General features: G+C 35.5%; 1 pseudogene; it reads left to right on the top strand.

The window, feature by feature from the left end:
* Nucleotides 1-16,529, top strand: part of LOC107876682 — a 23,447-nt pseudogene extending 6,918 nt beyond the window's left edge.
* Nucleotides 16,530-16,898: the final 369 nt, after the last annotated feature.

Here is a 16,898-nt window from a genome sequence, read left to right as displayed (position 1 = left end):
TTTTTTTCAACTCTAGCGAGAAGAACCTATCCAAAAAAGCAACTGCAAACTCCTCCCATTCTAGGGGCCCTACATCTGTGGCCCTCTTTACTTTCCACTATTTGAACCATGAGGGTGCCACATCCTGTTATTGATCTATCACCAAATTAGCACTCTGAATAGCAGTCATCCCTATAATATCGATAACCTTAAGCACCTGATCAAGAAATTCCTGAGGGTCTTTATCTGACGTAGACCTGGTAAACTATGGAGGGTTCATTTGAGTGAAATCTGAAATCCTGGCAGCAGCAGCATTGGCCACTGGGTTGGCTGGAACAATAGCTAAACGTTCATTCTAGGCTACCACAGAATGAGCTAGAGTGGTGAAGGCTGCTCTGAACTCAGTATGGGAGACGTGCTCATCCAGAGGATCTAGATGGATGGGTTGAGGTTCTAACTGGTCCCCCGTTCTTCTTCCCTTAGTCCTCTTTGGAGGCATAGTCTATAAATAGAAGAAAAAGTTGGATTAGAAGGAGAGTGTAACTGAAGCTCATGCTTACTCGCACGACATAAATACTGAAAGAAGGAAAACAGTTCCTAAAACACCTTATAGTCTCCTGTCCATAAGTGTGGCATACAAAATACCCATGTACAAGACTCTACTAGATGTAGCTTTCAGACTTCCTAGGACATTGTTGAACCTAAGGCTCTGATACCAAGATTGTAATGCCTTGAGTTTGTACCCCGGATGGTATATAGTGCTCATAATCTTGAAGGACCACAAGCTAACCTATGACTGTTACCTGTTGTAATAACTAAATTATAATATAGTATATATGTGAAAAGTAGGCAAAAAAACTAGCCATAAGGTTCAATACTATAACTAATACTGGATATAGTATCACAATACCAAAATTGAACATCAATATAAAAAATTGAATAACTGCCTGAAAATACTGTAGTCTGGAAAGCCTCAAAACTATCTAAACTGTGGAGTTGATGGGACAAGTCCCCAACTAACTCCAACTACTGAAAATAATGTTGAAATACTAAAAACAACTATGTCCTCAAACTATGAGGACTCACTACTATGCTGACTGCTGAAAATCTGAACTGCTAAGGGTGTTCTGGAGCCCGTGCATCTGAACCTATGATATAAGACATCATAGTGCAAAATAAAAGCATGTGTCAGTACTTTGAATATACTGGTATGCTCAGTGAGGTAGGCTGAAATGCATGGGTTCATATGCATGAATAATAATAACTTAATAACATGAGTATGACTGAATAAAAATACATGCATAAATACATATATTGTAACTAAGATTGTGATAATACTGAATACTGAATCTGAACACTGATCTACTAATATCTGAGTTTACTGGTGCTGTATTTTTTATAATTGAATGATTGTATCTGACAGTCCTAATTTTGTAGAACTATACTGAGTTTTGTGCTGAGCTGAGTGACTATATCTGATAGTCCTGAATCTGTAGAACTAAACTAAGTTCTATTCTGAGAATGAGACTAAAACTAAGATTATGGGAGGTAATCATCTAATCGATAATCCCCTCTCTGAACTAATTGGGGTCTAACCTATAACCCTAATTGAAAGGGTGTCTATAGTGTACCGCAGGTAGAGACAAACGGTGAGTTAACCCTCTATGACAGAAAGATCTTTCATCAACCCTTACTGGTAGGATAAATAAAATGAGATGTATCAACCCTCATAATATCTAGCATAAAGATATCTCAATGCTAGCTACATAGTTCTGTAATGCAGGGATTGCTACTAAGGGTCAAATTCTCTACTGGATGGAATGCCCCCATCCCTGGGTTCGCTCGGTGCTGAATCCTACTCCCAAATGAATAGACATTGAACTGATTTTTCATCTGTACTAGGATAGGCTAAATTGTTACTGATCTTGCTATCTGACTGAACCGAACTGAATTCGTTGTGTTCGTGGACTAATGGAACACTATTGAATTCTATTAACTGACTGAGTCTACTGAGGTCTGATATGAGTACTGTGACTGAGTTACGAGCACTACTGAGATTTCCTGAGTTTCTATAACTGACTAAGAGTATTATTATTTGTGATATGACTAACACTGTTCTATGACTGACCATGGCTCTAGATAATTATCTAAATTATCAGGTATTAAATACCCCCAGGACTCGATAGCATAAATTAAGAGACATGGCAGAAACTTGAAATATGTAAGCTAAGTACTTTGATCATCATTCATTCGTTGGGGCTTTTTAACAAACACTTGCATGGCATGAACTTGAATACATGACAACATGATATAATTTCACTATTCAACTCACATGCTTAATTTATCCATCACTTGAAGGGCATAAAATATGCACATAATACAAATCAATGTGTGAGCACACAATTCCAAATACTAAATTCACAATTTGAAGGATTTAGCATGATTTCACATAGTAACACACAAAGATCATTTAACCCCATATCAAACTTATTATAAAACAAGGATTTGAAACCCAAATCATCATCATAAATATGAATATTATCAAACCCAACATTAAATTCATGAAATTCGTATACTTGAAGTTTTGAAAATAGTTTCTTGGATTCCAAGGGTGGAAGGAACCCTTGGATGAACACTTTAAATACCTTAGTTGATGAATTATGGTGAGTTCTTTAGTTCTTGATTTGAAATTTGAACACCTTGGATTCTAGCTCTTGAGAAATTTGTGAAAGAATAAACATAATTGCTCTCCAAAGGGTTTAATTTCATGTTTTGGGGGATGAATGACATGGGGAAAAGGCCTAATTAACCCTGAAGATGTGGCCTTTTAATTCCTATAAACTATGTTACAGATGCGCAGGTCGATGCACTGCGTCATTGGCATCGACGCGATAGCCAAAGTACCGCATCCAGTCTACGTCAGTTCACTGGAATTTGAACAGAAGCTGGGAAAAACCTATCTTATCGACATGATGGTCGACGTGACATATCAAGATCACGTCAACCCACTATTTTGGGCACTCAAACATAGTCTAAACGAGGTCCTAAAAATTCAAAACTTGTCCGGGAACCTCTACTGACATTCCTGATCATGAATTAACTCAAATATCAATATTTGAAGGATGTAAAGGTAATGAAATAAGATTGTCAACTTTCAAAGGCTAAAATAGCACTAAGTCTGAATACTTACTTAATATATTCTAAGTCTGGGACCCCTAAAAAGCTTAAAGGACTGATTTAATCTAGAAATTTTTGTGGGGTCTTATGTAACCCTATGAATCAACAACCACTATAATAAATTTAACGAATGTAGTTCATTAACGTAGTATGATTTTTGGAAGCGTTAACCCTGGATCTCTATCCTTTGATTGTCTAAAGTCATTTACTTTTCTGCAATAGTTCAATTTATTTTTAGTTTACAATTCTAAAACTTTATTTTTTACTCTTCTCGATTTGTTAAACTAGAATTAGATAGGCGGCGAACACAAGTACCTGAGAGATCAATACTTGGGAATCCTTGAAGCCACTTACTACTTGATAAAACCACGTACACTTATGTGTGCGCTTGGGCGCTGTCACAGTGAGCCCTCTATCATCTGGAAGGCATATGTACTTTTCACATATGTTTTTGTAATGATATTTATTGGCTTTATAGTATAGTCAGAGTCATATCTCGACTTAGGAGTTATTCTTAAATTTAGAAGCTTCGTAGACAGTATGAGTTGTTGTTTTGAATTTTTTTCTTAAGACATGGACACTACTTGTCACAACCCAAGCCAGGGTTTAGTTGTGACAAGTATCTCAAAACCACCATAGATTAGAGACCACCCCCTTAGCCTAACCTCCAGATCATATAAATATCAAATAGCGGAAGCCAACCAAAATAGTAATAAGAATAGATAAGTCAGGTCTAAGAATCAAAACAAACAAAGAACCCACACTTGTCCACAAAATCCTCTAAAATCAAAAATGCCAAATAGGTCGGGACATGTCCCCGACCATGACCAAAAAAATCCAAAATGCTATGCTATGAAATAAAAAAAATAGATAAAATAACTGGTCCTTCCAAAATATGAAGGCTCACTACTTCATAGCAATTCAATGGATGTACCAAACCACCTAGTGCTGCACAAGAGCAATAGAACACCCTAGACCCTACATTTTGAAATGATATATCATCCAAGGATGGTCAGTTGGATAAGCACTAGTATGTAAGTCAGGAAAAGTGATAAAATAATGTCAATGCCAAAAAGAGTCAAAAACCATATGCACCTCATTCATATACATTTATATATAAGATGTCGGGATAGGGACAAGGGTTATGAATATGAGAGTTTAAACCATTAAACTTAACTATGTAGCTCGCTTCATCTTAAAAGTACCCACGGTCTATATGGCTTCATCTTCCTCTGTTGAAAGGGCACTAGTGTGTGTTAGTCGCACAAATCAAGGAATCTGAAAAAAGGGATAAAGGCACCAAGGCTCTAGCCATTCCAAAATATAGTATGTGAACCAAACACATGGTCATATAGACCCCTACACCAGCAAATGTGGTTTCAAGTATTAGTCCCCCTCCGCCCCTACCCCCCTCCAACCTCATGAATTACACCTTCACGGTGAGCTACACAATATCTCTTAAGCCCAAATTATAAAAAATTACATATAAACCCATCCAGTGACCCAGGAGTTATTTAATACGATATTTACCACTTGGTATCATCATACCAATTATGCCTGCAAGCTCATATAATCATACCAAACCAATTCATGTAACCATTAGACTCCCAAGTTCTATTTTAAAATCAAAACTATGTCCACCAAGGGCATTTCAAATCTGTTTCAACCAATTATCCCTTAATGCATTGCAATGGGTTCATAAATAAGTTGAATTATGCAAATATCCGTGTTCAAAACCAAATTTTACAAAGTGGGTTAGGGTTAATGCCATTAACAAGTCAAAAATTTATCAATTTGAGGAAACCCATGTTCCCCATTCTAATTCTTATATAAATGCACTCATTCAGTCCAAAAACCATAAATTTAACACATAAATCATTAATTTAAACCTTGTGAAAGTAATTCAAGTAATACTAATCAAAAATCCTAACTCAATTTCAAACCAATCAATTCAAGCCATATGGATAAGGATTAAATAAGTGTCAAAATGAAAAATTAAAGTTAGGGAATGAGATACATGTCTGAAATATACAAGGAATTGAAAACAATTCAAAGTTTAGAGCCCGGAGGATGAATTCACTGTGAAACCCTAGAATGTTCTTGGATTTTAAGTTTGAGAGAGGAAAATAATGATTTTATATTTGAAAATTGAAGGAAATTTATTATTTTATGTTTAAAGGTCATACAACGGGTAAAAATACCAAAATCCCCTCACTCTAAGTGAAAAAAAATTGAATGTTTTTAACACATTAGCGTGGCACGCTAATATTATGGAGGCTATCCTCCATGCACAATGCTATAGTGAAGGTTATCCCTAATGTGAAGTTACATCCTTTATTCCGTACAACAGGTCATGAAGCTTTTTTTGATGCCTAAGTATATTTTGTTGAGGAAGAATTCCTAATGTGAAGTTACATTCTTTATTCCATACTACTAAAGCTTCAATTAGTTCCTATCTATTATTCAAGGATGAATGATTCCAAGGAGGAGATAATATAACATCCCACATTTGTTTTTCTAGAATTTAAATCATCCCTCGTACGTATATAAACCTAAAATCAATGATTTCTGTCTTTATATGAGTGTGATGATCAATTATTTAGTGTGGGAATATCTTTGGATATTAATTAAAGTCATAAAAATCTCCTAGCTCAAGGTTGAGTTGAGAACTTTCCTACCTATTGAGTTTTAGTATACCTTTTTACATGAGTCAAATTCCAGTGACCATACTCATAGAATATAATGAGTTTGGTGGTCTAATATATACCAAATCAAATCTCTTTGAGTTTTCTTTTCAATGCAACTGTCCGTTTGTCAATTCGAGTTTGGAGTAAAAAGTTATCGGTTTTTTAGTGAGATGTTGTCCAGGGAGAGGATGAGCTGCGTGAGGAAAAGCTTCTGGCTGTGCAAGTCAAAGATTTTTCCATATTATTGGGCTTATTGTGTGAACCCCTACTTTCCAAATGTAAAAATACGGTTTTCCTTAATTAAATCAAGGAAAAAATGGTTTTTCACCCCATATAACTCCCCCAATTCATTTCTAATCCCTAAATTTATCCCAAAGTATGATAATCACTCCCTAGTCTCTAATTCATCTTCTTTCTCAAAAAACCCAAGCTCCCAATATAAAGTTTCAAGAAAGGTCAAAGATTATAGTTTCTTCTCAATGTTTTCTCACTAATTTCATCATTAAGGGTATGGGAAATGAATTTGATTCTTCATATTGATTTCAAGCTAGAGTTCAAGCTTCAAAGTTAAGGATTCAAGCCTTTTCCAAATTTCTTCCATCAAAAAGGTATGTTGAACACTATGTACTTTAATTACTATCCTAAAATGTGAACTTTGTTATCTTTTTACTTATTTTATTGATGTTTTAAAGTTGGGCTTCAGAATTGTCATTACAAATGTTAAATATTAATTTTTTTCTCATCTTATAAATTATTTCTAACCACTTGTCGAAGGTTACGGTGATTTGAATTAAATGATTGAAAGGATTCATTTCATTATATAAATTTTGAACTATTAAATGTTATGAATGATTGAACTTATGACTTCTTTGAAAAAATGATTTGAATTAAAAATGATGAATATAGATGACACCCCATCATTTTGAAATATTGAAAGTGTTGAACTTTATGACTTCTTATGAGATTCTTATGCAATTTAATGATGAATGTGAGTATGATTTTGAATGATGGGGTTAAGGAGTCGATAATGTGTTACGATAATATTTTCTTGGCATGATATGAATGGCTTGTAAGTCTGTATGACGATACCAATATGGGAATGCCTTAATAAACGACTCCTTGTTTAATGGTATGTGAAAAATATTTTAGTTGGGCTCTAAAGAAAATTATATAGCTTCACTGTGAAGGCATATGTCCTCGTGACCTATGCTTGAAACCTATATTTATTATCATAGGGATGTCATACCTTAATTGGGAGACGAAATGGTGTCCTTTAAATGAGGATAATATGATGGCTCTAATCTATTGGTGACTCTTTCCTAACCTCAATATATTCGACCAACAAGAACTGAGGCCCTACTGATTGGGGAGTACCATACCCACATAGCCCGTGGGTTATTGGATAACGGTAAAAGCTATATAGTTTAGGATTAAATATTAAACGGTCATATCTTTATGTTTTTTATCCCTTTTTCCTTATCTTATTATCATTATAGAGTATGAACATATGTTTTTTGACTTATCTTGATACCTTTATATTTTATCCCTTCCCTTGGGCTGCATTCCAATACTCACCATACTGACTATTTTTGGACGCTACATCATTTCATAATGTAGGTTTCAGAGACACTTTTCCCATAATTTTGTTCAACACTAGAGCTTTCATATTCTCTTTTGGATAGCTGGTGATAAGTGGTGATCTCTCCATCATCCGAAAGGTATTTATACCTTTCACATATGTTTCCATATTGGCATTTCTTTGTTTTATGGTATAGTCGGGGTCATGTCTCCACTTAAAAGTTATTCTTAAAGTTAGAGACTTCGTAAATGGTGTTGGGTTGTTGTTATGGAGTTTGTTCTTAAGGATTTGTATATTACTTTATTTCAAATATTGAACTTCTTACCTTATGGTCTCATTTCTGCAACTCTATTTATGACTATGTTTATGATATAATGCTAAGGGGTTATCTCAGGCCTTCACTGGTTTGGGATGACTGTCACGGCCAGGGCCACAAGTTGGATCATGACATATATTAAGTATTAATTATTTACCTTAAAAGTTTCTTTGTCCCTTCCCATGGGTTGCATGCTAGTACTCATTATTCTTACCATCCCCAAACTCTATATTTTTTCATAATGTAGGTTTAGAGGTATTTTTTCGTTATTTTGTGTGGCACTAGGACCTTCTTGGGACAGCTTCAGTAAGTTTTAAGCTATCTATTTTTTGGAAAGTAATATGATTTTCATGTTAGATTTTTTATTTTCTATTTTATGGTGTTATCGAGCTCATGTCCCAAATCCAGTTTTTCATTCGTATGTTAGAGGATTCATAGACTTATGGAGGTCTAAATATTTTATTTTGAACTTGTATGGGTTTTAGTATATTTTAAATAGATTGCCTTAATAGGTTATTCTTCCCTAACATTTTCTTATATGTTCAAAATGAAATGCTTGTGATGAAATGCTAAGGGGTCTTCTCATGCCCTCATTAGTCTGGGATACCCATCATGGATAGAGCCTGAGCATGGTTCATGACAAACTTGGTATTAGAGCATGATTCAAGTTTCCTATAGTGTCTACGAAGCCCTTTCTATTAGTGTCTTGCTTATGGGTTTGTTGTGCACTACACTTATAATCAGGACGCTACAGGGCATTTAGGGAATATTTTCACTCTTTCATACTCTAGATCATGCAATATTGTTATCCATATGAAAGTTATCCAGATTCCTACCTAACTCTACTTTTATTGGCTATGTCTTATTATCAAAGTGATACAAGTTCAAAGTCTTAGATTCCTAATAATGTGATCCTTTCAGATTGAGTCATAAAAAGTTATGAAACTACATAAGGACTTGACTAAATTCTAATTTTATGTTCATGCTAATTGTTTCAAAGTGTATACCCCTGTCTATGTTAATATTATGTTTGATCCCTAGGTAAGATGTGTATTCAGTCCCTTTCCAAAACCTTATTGTAGATGTCACACTTAAGAGGTAAAATAAAAATAGTATAAATTAGGGTGTTATGACATATGAGTGGTAAAATAATCCAAAATCTAGTGATATCAAATAATAAGTTTAGAAGCTTGGGGATGAAGGTAGTGATTCATCTAAAAAAAATATAGCAAGAGTTTGGTACCTATTGGCTGAGTGATGGGTATGGTAAGCCCTTATGGTGTTGGCTAAGGTGTGGCAAATTTGTAGATTTTATTGTTATTATAGAGAAAAATTGGTCGATTGAAATATTTGGTATTTAGTTGAAATAAGAAAGGATCTCATAATTGTTTGTCCTTGCAGTGATTTTAGATTGTTGAGTGATAGAGGGAGCAGTGATGTATGCCAATGAGAGTGTAGGTTATAGGGTGATGACTAGAAAGGCTAGTGAAAGTTAAGACTAGTGTCCCTGAAAGGAATATCTTAGAAAGAAGGTAGTGTTTTCATATTATAGCTTATCTGAGTGAGTTTAGCATTCATGTGTATAGTGATATCCCTCATTGTGTTGAGTTTTCTGCTTATATATTTAATAAGAGGATGCATCAGCAGGTATGGAATAACAACCTTTGAGCTAAGGGGGAGATGATGAACTAAGGCAGATCTTGAATTTTCTCATGGTGGTGAGTTTCAGGAAAGAGTCGTGATGAGATATATTCTTACTCTAGAAATTCCTGTTGCTTTAGTTTAAGAAGACATTCTACCAATATCTTATATATTCAAGTCATGCCTATACCTAAGTTCTGAGCTTTCTATGAAACTTATGTCAATCCTCCGACCCCTAAACTAGAAGAAATAACATCTCTCAGTAATCCAAGCTTCCAAGTATTCAAGTTTTATGTTAAGATACTCATGATCCATAAACTTATGTCTCACGTATTGCTTAGTTCTAAGAAACTATACATTTCTATACATCAAGAAGTTATTTTATGTCATATCTAAGCCCACGATACTCTATATGCAAACGTATGACCTTTCTCAGTTCTTAGAATGAGAAAAGAAATAGCTTCAAGCAACATTCTTTGTCTTATTCCTTCTATTTATGTATACCAGTTTTATGCTATACAACTCAGGATATATGTACTTATGTTTCTTAGTGTGCCCAGGCTTATGAACTCATACTATGCTATGTTTATGATTGAACGAATCTCTATTCATGATCTATGTGTTTGATATATGAAGCACTTCATGCTATTGTACCATATCTTACTTCCCAGGCCCCATCTTGAGTAGTGCAATAAATATGATTCATAATTGAGTAGTGTCACTCCTATCCTTAATGCTCATACTCTGGTTCCTTAAAAAATATTCCTCATGTTATGATGATGATAGTGGCAATGTAGCAAAGTATAACAACTCAAACTAAGGCTAAAGGTAAAGAGAGGAAAATGAAATGATATTTTGTTATGTGAAATGGTTAAAAAGGGAATATGTGGTGTATATCCAAATGAAAATGATTGAAGTTTACTATTTTTGGTGTGAAGATCCATAAAATGGGTGCAGTAATGATAGGCTTGAATACTATGATTGATAGATATGTAAATCATGACACTATGAGGCTAGTACTCCTTAATTAAAGCTTGAGTTTGTTTGATTGTTATGGTAAAATGGAGTAGTATTCTTTGAGGGGTTTAGATCATTAAGTCCCATTGCCTAAGCTCGTGTGTTTTAACTCCTGCTTAGGATTTAACATTAAAGAACTATGCAGTTAGACTCAAGCTTTTGTAGTTATGTATTTCACGAAGAAATGATAAGTTGGAAATGATGAAGTGTGGTATTCATAGTTGAAAGCATAGGTTAGAAGTGTCACTAAATTTAAGGGCTATTATACGTATCATTTAAGATGAAGAGTTCTTCTATCCTTACGTTTTGCAAAAATTTATCTTATGTCTTGTATAAATATTAATCAAGTCAATGATTTCCAAAATATTATCCCTTACGTGGTTATGCCTATGTAATACCCTGAACTTTCTATAAGTCAAATCTAGTCTCCAGAAGAGTTAGTGACGACTTCCTAAATTATTGATGTTTAAATCAGATATAATTTGCCCAATTTCGACATTTTATCATTTGGGAAATTGAATTAGCTTTCCAATGATACCAATTTCATCCAAATCCGGTATTGGAGTAAAATGTTATGGATGTTTTACAGAGAACTGACAAAACCGCCTAGAAGCGACGGTCAGGCTGACGGACCGTTGAGCTAGCGATGGACCATCGCCCAAGCCATTGCGACTAAGACAGTGAACCATCTTCTGGTCAAGTGCGATGGCCAGGACTGACGGACCGTCGAGCTAGCAATGGATCATCACCCAAATCATCGCAGACAAGGCAAGAAGTTTAGGTTCTGGCCAAGTACGATGGGATGGACCGACGGACCATCGAACCAGCGACGGACCATCGCCCAAGCCGTCGCCACTTCCGATCAGTGATATTAAGCCATTTTAAAAAGGGTAATTGGGTTTTTTTCCACCAGTTTTAACCCCTAATCATACCAGACCAGAGCTTATAAGTTCATTATTCATCCACAATACCAAATTAGGGTTTCTCTCAAAGATCAATCCCCAAGAACAAGAAACCCTAGGTGTTTAATCCTAAGTCAAGAATTCAAGCTTTCCTCTACTAATCTTTAAGAAATCATCCACCCAGGTATGTAAAGTGTTGATTCATGAGTTTCTTTCACCCATGAAGTTCAAGAATCCCATTTTAAACTCATGAATTATGATTTCCATGTGGTGGGTTGATTTTAATTTTGTTGATGTGGTTGTATGAATCCCTAGTTGGAGTATTTATGTACTTTTCATGAAATTATGCTAGTATGTGGGTTGGAAACTTTTAAATTGAGTTCATTAAAGTAACCATGATGTATGAACTAGTGTATATGCCTAACCCTAAGGTTATACATGCAATATGTTTGATAAAATGCCCAAGAGAACAAGAATCATGCTTTAGGACTCAATTATGACCAAATTAATGAACCCATGCTTTACCCGTATGTTCAAAATGACTTCCATGTTATTGTTATGCATTGAAATTATTTGATGGATTGTTTATGAGATTAGCCCTATAAAATTATGACATGTTTAAATGCATTCATATTCATGTACCAAACCATGATAATCAAGTGCCTCATGAAATTCCCCAATGATTGTATTATGGATTGTTGATTATGGTCGTGAATTCAGGAAGTGTCATGTCTTGTCAGTTTCATACTATCGAGTCCTGGGGGTGCTTCTACCCGATAATTTAGCTGTGTGCCTTGAGCCAGTGTCATGTTTTCCAGATACTCTCAATCAAGTTATGATTCATAGAACTCAGTCAGTCATGTGACTCAAGAAAACTTAAAAATCCCAATAATCTCAGAAATCTCAGTAACTCAGTAATCTTAGCAGTATCCCGTTAGTCAACGAAACTCAATGAACGTAGTCCAGTTCAATTCAATTAGTCATGTTTAGTGTCTATTCAGATAGGAGTAGGTATTAGCACTAAGTAAACCCAAGGATGAGGTCACACAGTGACAGTTGAGGGTGTGATCCTTAAAAGCAATCCTTGCATTCCAGAACTATGTAGCTAGCATAGGTTGAGACATCAATACTGACAGATAAGGGTTGATGTGGTGGATTAACACTATCAGATGAGGGTCCCACCGTTCTCTTTTGGGGACACTGTCAGATAAAGGCCACCCACAGTTTGTCTTTACTAGTGGCGCAGTATTGACACCCTTTTAATTGGGGTTACAGATTGGACCCCAACTCAGCTATAATAGCTTGTTTAGGGCATGTCGGTTAGATGAATACTTCCCACAGTCTTAGTCTCAGTCTTAGTCTCAGTGATAGAACTTAAATAGTTCTACAGAATTCAGAACTATCAGATACAGTTATCCAGTTCAGTATGAAACTCAGCTAGTTCCATCAGAAATAGGACTGTCAGACACAGTCATTCAGATAATAGTATATCAGTTATACGAAACTTATGTTATCAGTATTCAGATTCAATGAAGTCATGATCTCAGTCACAATTTACGTATTCATGCATGTATTTTCACGTTCATGTTATTCAGTCAGTTAGTATTGTTCATACATATAAACCCCTTACATTCAGCCTACCTCACTTGCATGCTAGTATATTCAATCGTACTGACGCATTTACGCTATGGTGCTTTATACCATAGGTTTAGAAGCACGAGCTCTAAAGCATCCTTAGTAGATCATACGTTCAGCAGCCAGACTAGCAGTGAGTCCTCATCATTCGAGGATAGCATGATTATTTTATTACTTTATTATTTCAGTAGTCCGGAGTTAGTTGGGGACATGTCCCATCAACTCCACAGTTTTTAGACAGTTTAAAGGCTTTCAGACTAGCATGTTCAGACAGTTATTTCAATTTTGGTATGGTGATACCGTATTTCCAGATGTTATGTTTTATTAGATAGTTGAACCTTATGGCCTTTTAGCCATTTTTCACCTTTATACAGTATACTATGCAGTGCCCAATTACAGCTATCAGTCATGGGTTAGCTTATGGTCCTGCGGGGTCATGATCACCGTGTAGCATTTCGGGTACCAGATTTGGGACGTTATAACCTATGTTCCATAGAACTCATGTCCTAGATTATGTCTGTGTGAAATCTCATACTTTTCATGATTCTTGCTTAGCCGAATTGTTTTATGTTTTCATGACATCTCTCTAGGTAAAAAAGAGTTAATAGATAATTGTTGAGGTAAATTTTCATATCTTATGTCATGATTATAGAACATAGATAAGTACCTAGCCATCATTTAAGGATGAATGATCTCAAGGAGGAGATATTTTAACACTGCATACTCTCGAGCTAGATTTTGAACCATCCTTTACATGTATATAGATTTGAACCCAATTATTTCTATTTAGACATAAGTGTGATGATTAATTTTTGGTGTGGGAACATCTTTAGAGATAAATTAAGGTCATAGAAATCTACTAGCTCAAAGTTGAGTTGAGATCTTTGTCACCGATTGAGTTCTGGTATTGGGTTTTACTGGGGTCAAATTCATATGAGAATTTCTCCTAGAATTTGAAGAATTATATGGCCCATTATTTCTCAAATTAAAGTTCTTTGAGTCTTCTTTGCAACGTCATTTACGGTTCTTGATTTGGAGTTTAGAGCAAAAGGCTATAAGTGAAACAGTGGAGGTCCACAATTTTAAGGTGCCACAGAGCTAGATCTCCACGATTTCAAGGTGTCACGGATGCTAGCCTCTGTGATATCACCGTGGCAGGGAGTTGAGGTTCTGTCAGCATCTCCTTTGTTTTCTTACGCATTTTTAAGGGTATTTTGGTACTTTTCTTACCCAAAACCGTCCCCTAACTATTCTAAATGTTTTTGAGCTCTTTTAGTTACCCTTAGTCACAATTGAATCCCTTCTCTCATCCTTTGTAAAGTTTCAAAATCTTCCAAATTCGAAGTGGTTCTCCAAGATTCTTTCTAATTAGGGTTTTCTCCAAATCAAATTAAAACTTTCTCTCTTATTTTCTATAAGTCAAAGAAACCTCAAGGTCACATATGACGATCCTAAGGTTAAGTTTCAAGGTTTCTCTTCTAAGATCTTAATCAAATGGCATGTTGAACACTCTCAACTTTAATTGTTATTCCAAAGTGTTAATTTATTTAGTATTTACGTTGTCTATAATCATTATTTGAAACTAGGGTTGAGGATTTCATTGTAAAAAGTGTAATATTGATTTCTCTCTTGTTTTAAAGGTTTCTAATTATTTGTAGAGGGTTTTAAGACTTGAACATACTATTTGAAAAGATGAATTTCGTTATATTGATTTACAACTTTCAAGGTTATGCATAATGAAACTATGACCTTTGACCCATTTCAAAAGCTTTCTTTTCAATGAGGATTATGATGTTTATCTCATCTTTTGAGCAAGGTATGGCATGAAATGATGAGTTTTTTAATGACTCTTTTGAAAATCCTATTATGGCTATGTTTATGAATTTTAAAGGCGGAATTGGGAGTCTATAATGTCATATGATAATGATTTGGCATTATATGAATGGCTTGCAAGTCATGGTATGACGGTACCAAAATGTGAATGCTTTAATGAAAGACTCTATGGATAAATATTTATGAAAAAAAAAATTAACATGGCTTAGCGAGGATTATATAGCTCACCGAGAAGGTGAAAGTCTTAGTGATCAACGCCTAAAACCTATGTTTTGCGTACATAGGGGTGGTTCGCTCCCAAGTGGGACAACCTTATCTCATTCCTATACAAGGACGGTATGTCATGATGGCCATATTATGTTCATCTCAATTCATGCGGCAAGCATCGATTGGGTCCCCACCGGTAGGGCGAATACCGGACTCATACAGTCGATGGGTTGCCTAAGGTCGGTGAAACTACTTAATCCATGAATAAATTTTGAGAATGATTATATTTTCACGTTTTAAGTTTCCTATTTCATGATTACCCTTTGTGAGACTTCTATTGAGTATTTATGATCTACCTTACAAATTGATTTAACCCTTCCCTTGGGTTGCATGCCAGTACTCGTCTTACTGACTATCCCCGGATGCTACATCTTTTCATGATGTAGGTTCGGAGGCATTTTTTCGTGATTCTGTGCAACACTAGGACCTCTTTGGGACAGCTTCATCAAGTGTTAAACCCTCCATCTTTCGGAAGGCAATATGATTTTCGTGTTAGACTTTTGATTTTCAGTTTTATGGTATCTGGGCCATGTCCCGACTTAAGTTTTTCATTCATATTTACAGACTTCATAGACTTGCGGAGAGGTCGTCTAAAAATTTTCTTTCAAACTTGAATAAATTTCAATATGTTTTAAATGGATTTACTTAATGAGCTATTCTTCCGCTAACGTTTTCTTACATGTCCAAAAAGAAATGTTCATGATTATATGCTAAGGGTCTTCTTGTGCCTTCATCGATCTGGGATGCTTGTCACGGCCAAGGCCTGGACTAGCTTGTACCAGATCTCCTAAAGAACTGGTTTTTGGAAGAGAAGCTTATCATGTTCATTACAAGAAATCTCTTGAAGAGGACGTTACTTATCACATTACTGGGGATCACCGCAAGCTTTAGGCACCTCTTGTGAGTTCCTACCGGTATGGAGGAGATGAGGTGGACTTACACCTTGCTAAAGCAGATTCTAAAATTCTGCATGAGAAGATCCCTGATAAGGCTTACAGCGATGATGAGGTCATGAGTATTTTAGTCACAAAGAGCAAAGCGCAACTCAATGATACTTTGAATCATTACAAAGATGAATATAGTGAAGACATCCTAAAGAAATTGGAAGATGTGGATGAGTTGGTTGCACTATTGAGGGCCACCATAAAAGGTCTTGTCTACCCGAGCAATATTTCGTGGAGGTTCTCGGTGATGCAATTAACAGGAGGGGAACAGAGGAAGATTATGTGACCAGAGTTATCGCTACAAGGGATGAGGTCGATCTGAAGATTATTGTTGATGAGTACCAGAAGAGGGATAGCAGTCCTCTGGATTACGCCACTAGCAAAGATATGAGAGGAGATTATGGAAGTATGTTGTTGGCTTTGCTTTGACAAGAGGAAGACTTGAGGAGGATTTGCCCACTTCTGTTTCACCATGACCAGAATAAATATGCCATCCCCTGTATGAGAATTGACATCCATTGTATGTTTAATGATGGAGTGTGGCCTGTTTAACATGAACTTTTAGTCCTTTTCTTCTCGTGAGAAACTTTGTGCTGTCTAAAATGTTTTCTAATTTTAATTAAAAAAAGATGCATACTTTTCTTGGAATGAAGAATGAGTAAAAACTTCGTATAATAAGTCAGGATTCTTGAATTTGTATGTAGTTATCGCCTCAATTTCCTTCACTATCCTCCCCCATTGCTTTTGATCATCAAGTGCCAATTGGTTTTCTTCTACTTTTTTTTACTTCCATGTCAATATATTGGTATATTGTAACCACTAATTAGGAGATCAAATGGAGATCCCTTAATTTATAGAGTGGTTGATATATAATATATGATGATATATAGAACATAATGAGAACACAAGGATTTTAAAAAA

This window comes from Capsicum annuum, unplaced genomic scaffold (genome assembly GCF_002878395.1).
Source record: "Capsicum annuum cultivar UCD-10X-F1 unplaced genomic scaffold, UCD10Xv1.1 ctg4380, whole genome shotgun sequence".
Lineage (NCBI taxonomy): Eukaryota > Viridiplantae > Streptophyta > Magnoliopsida > Solanales > Solanaceae > Capsicum > Capsicum annuum.
This window is presented reverse-complemented; position numbering and strand designations above follow the sequence as displayed.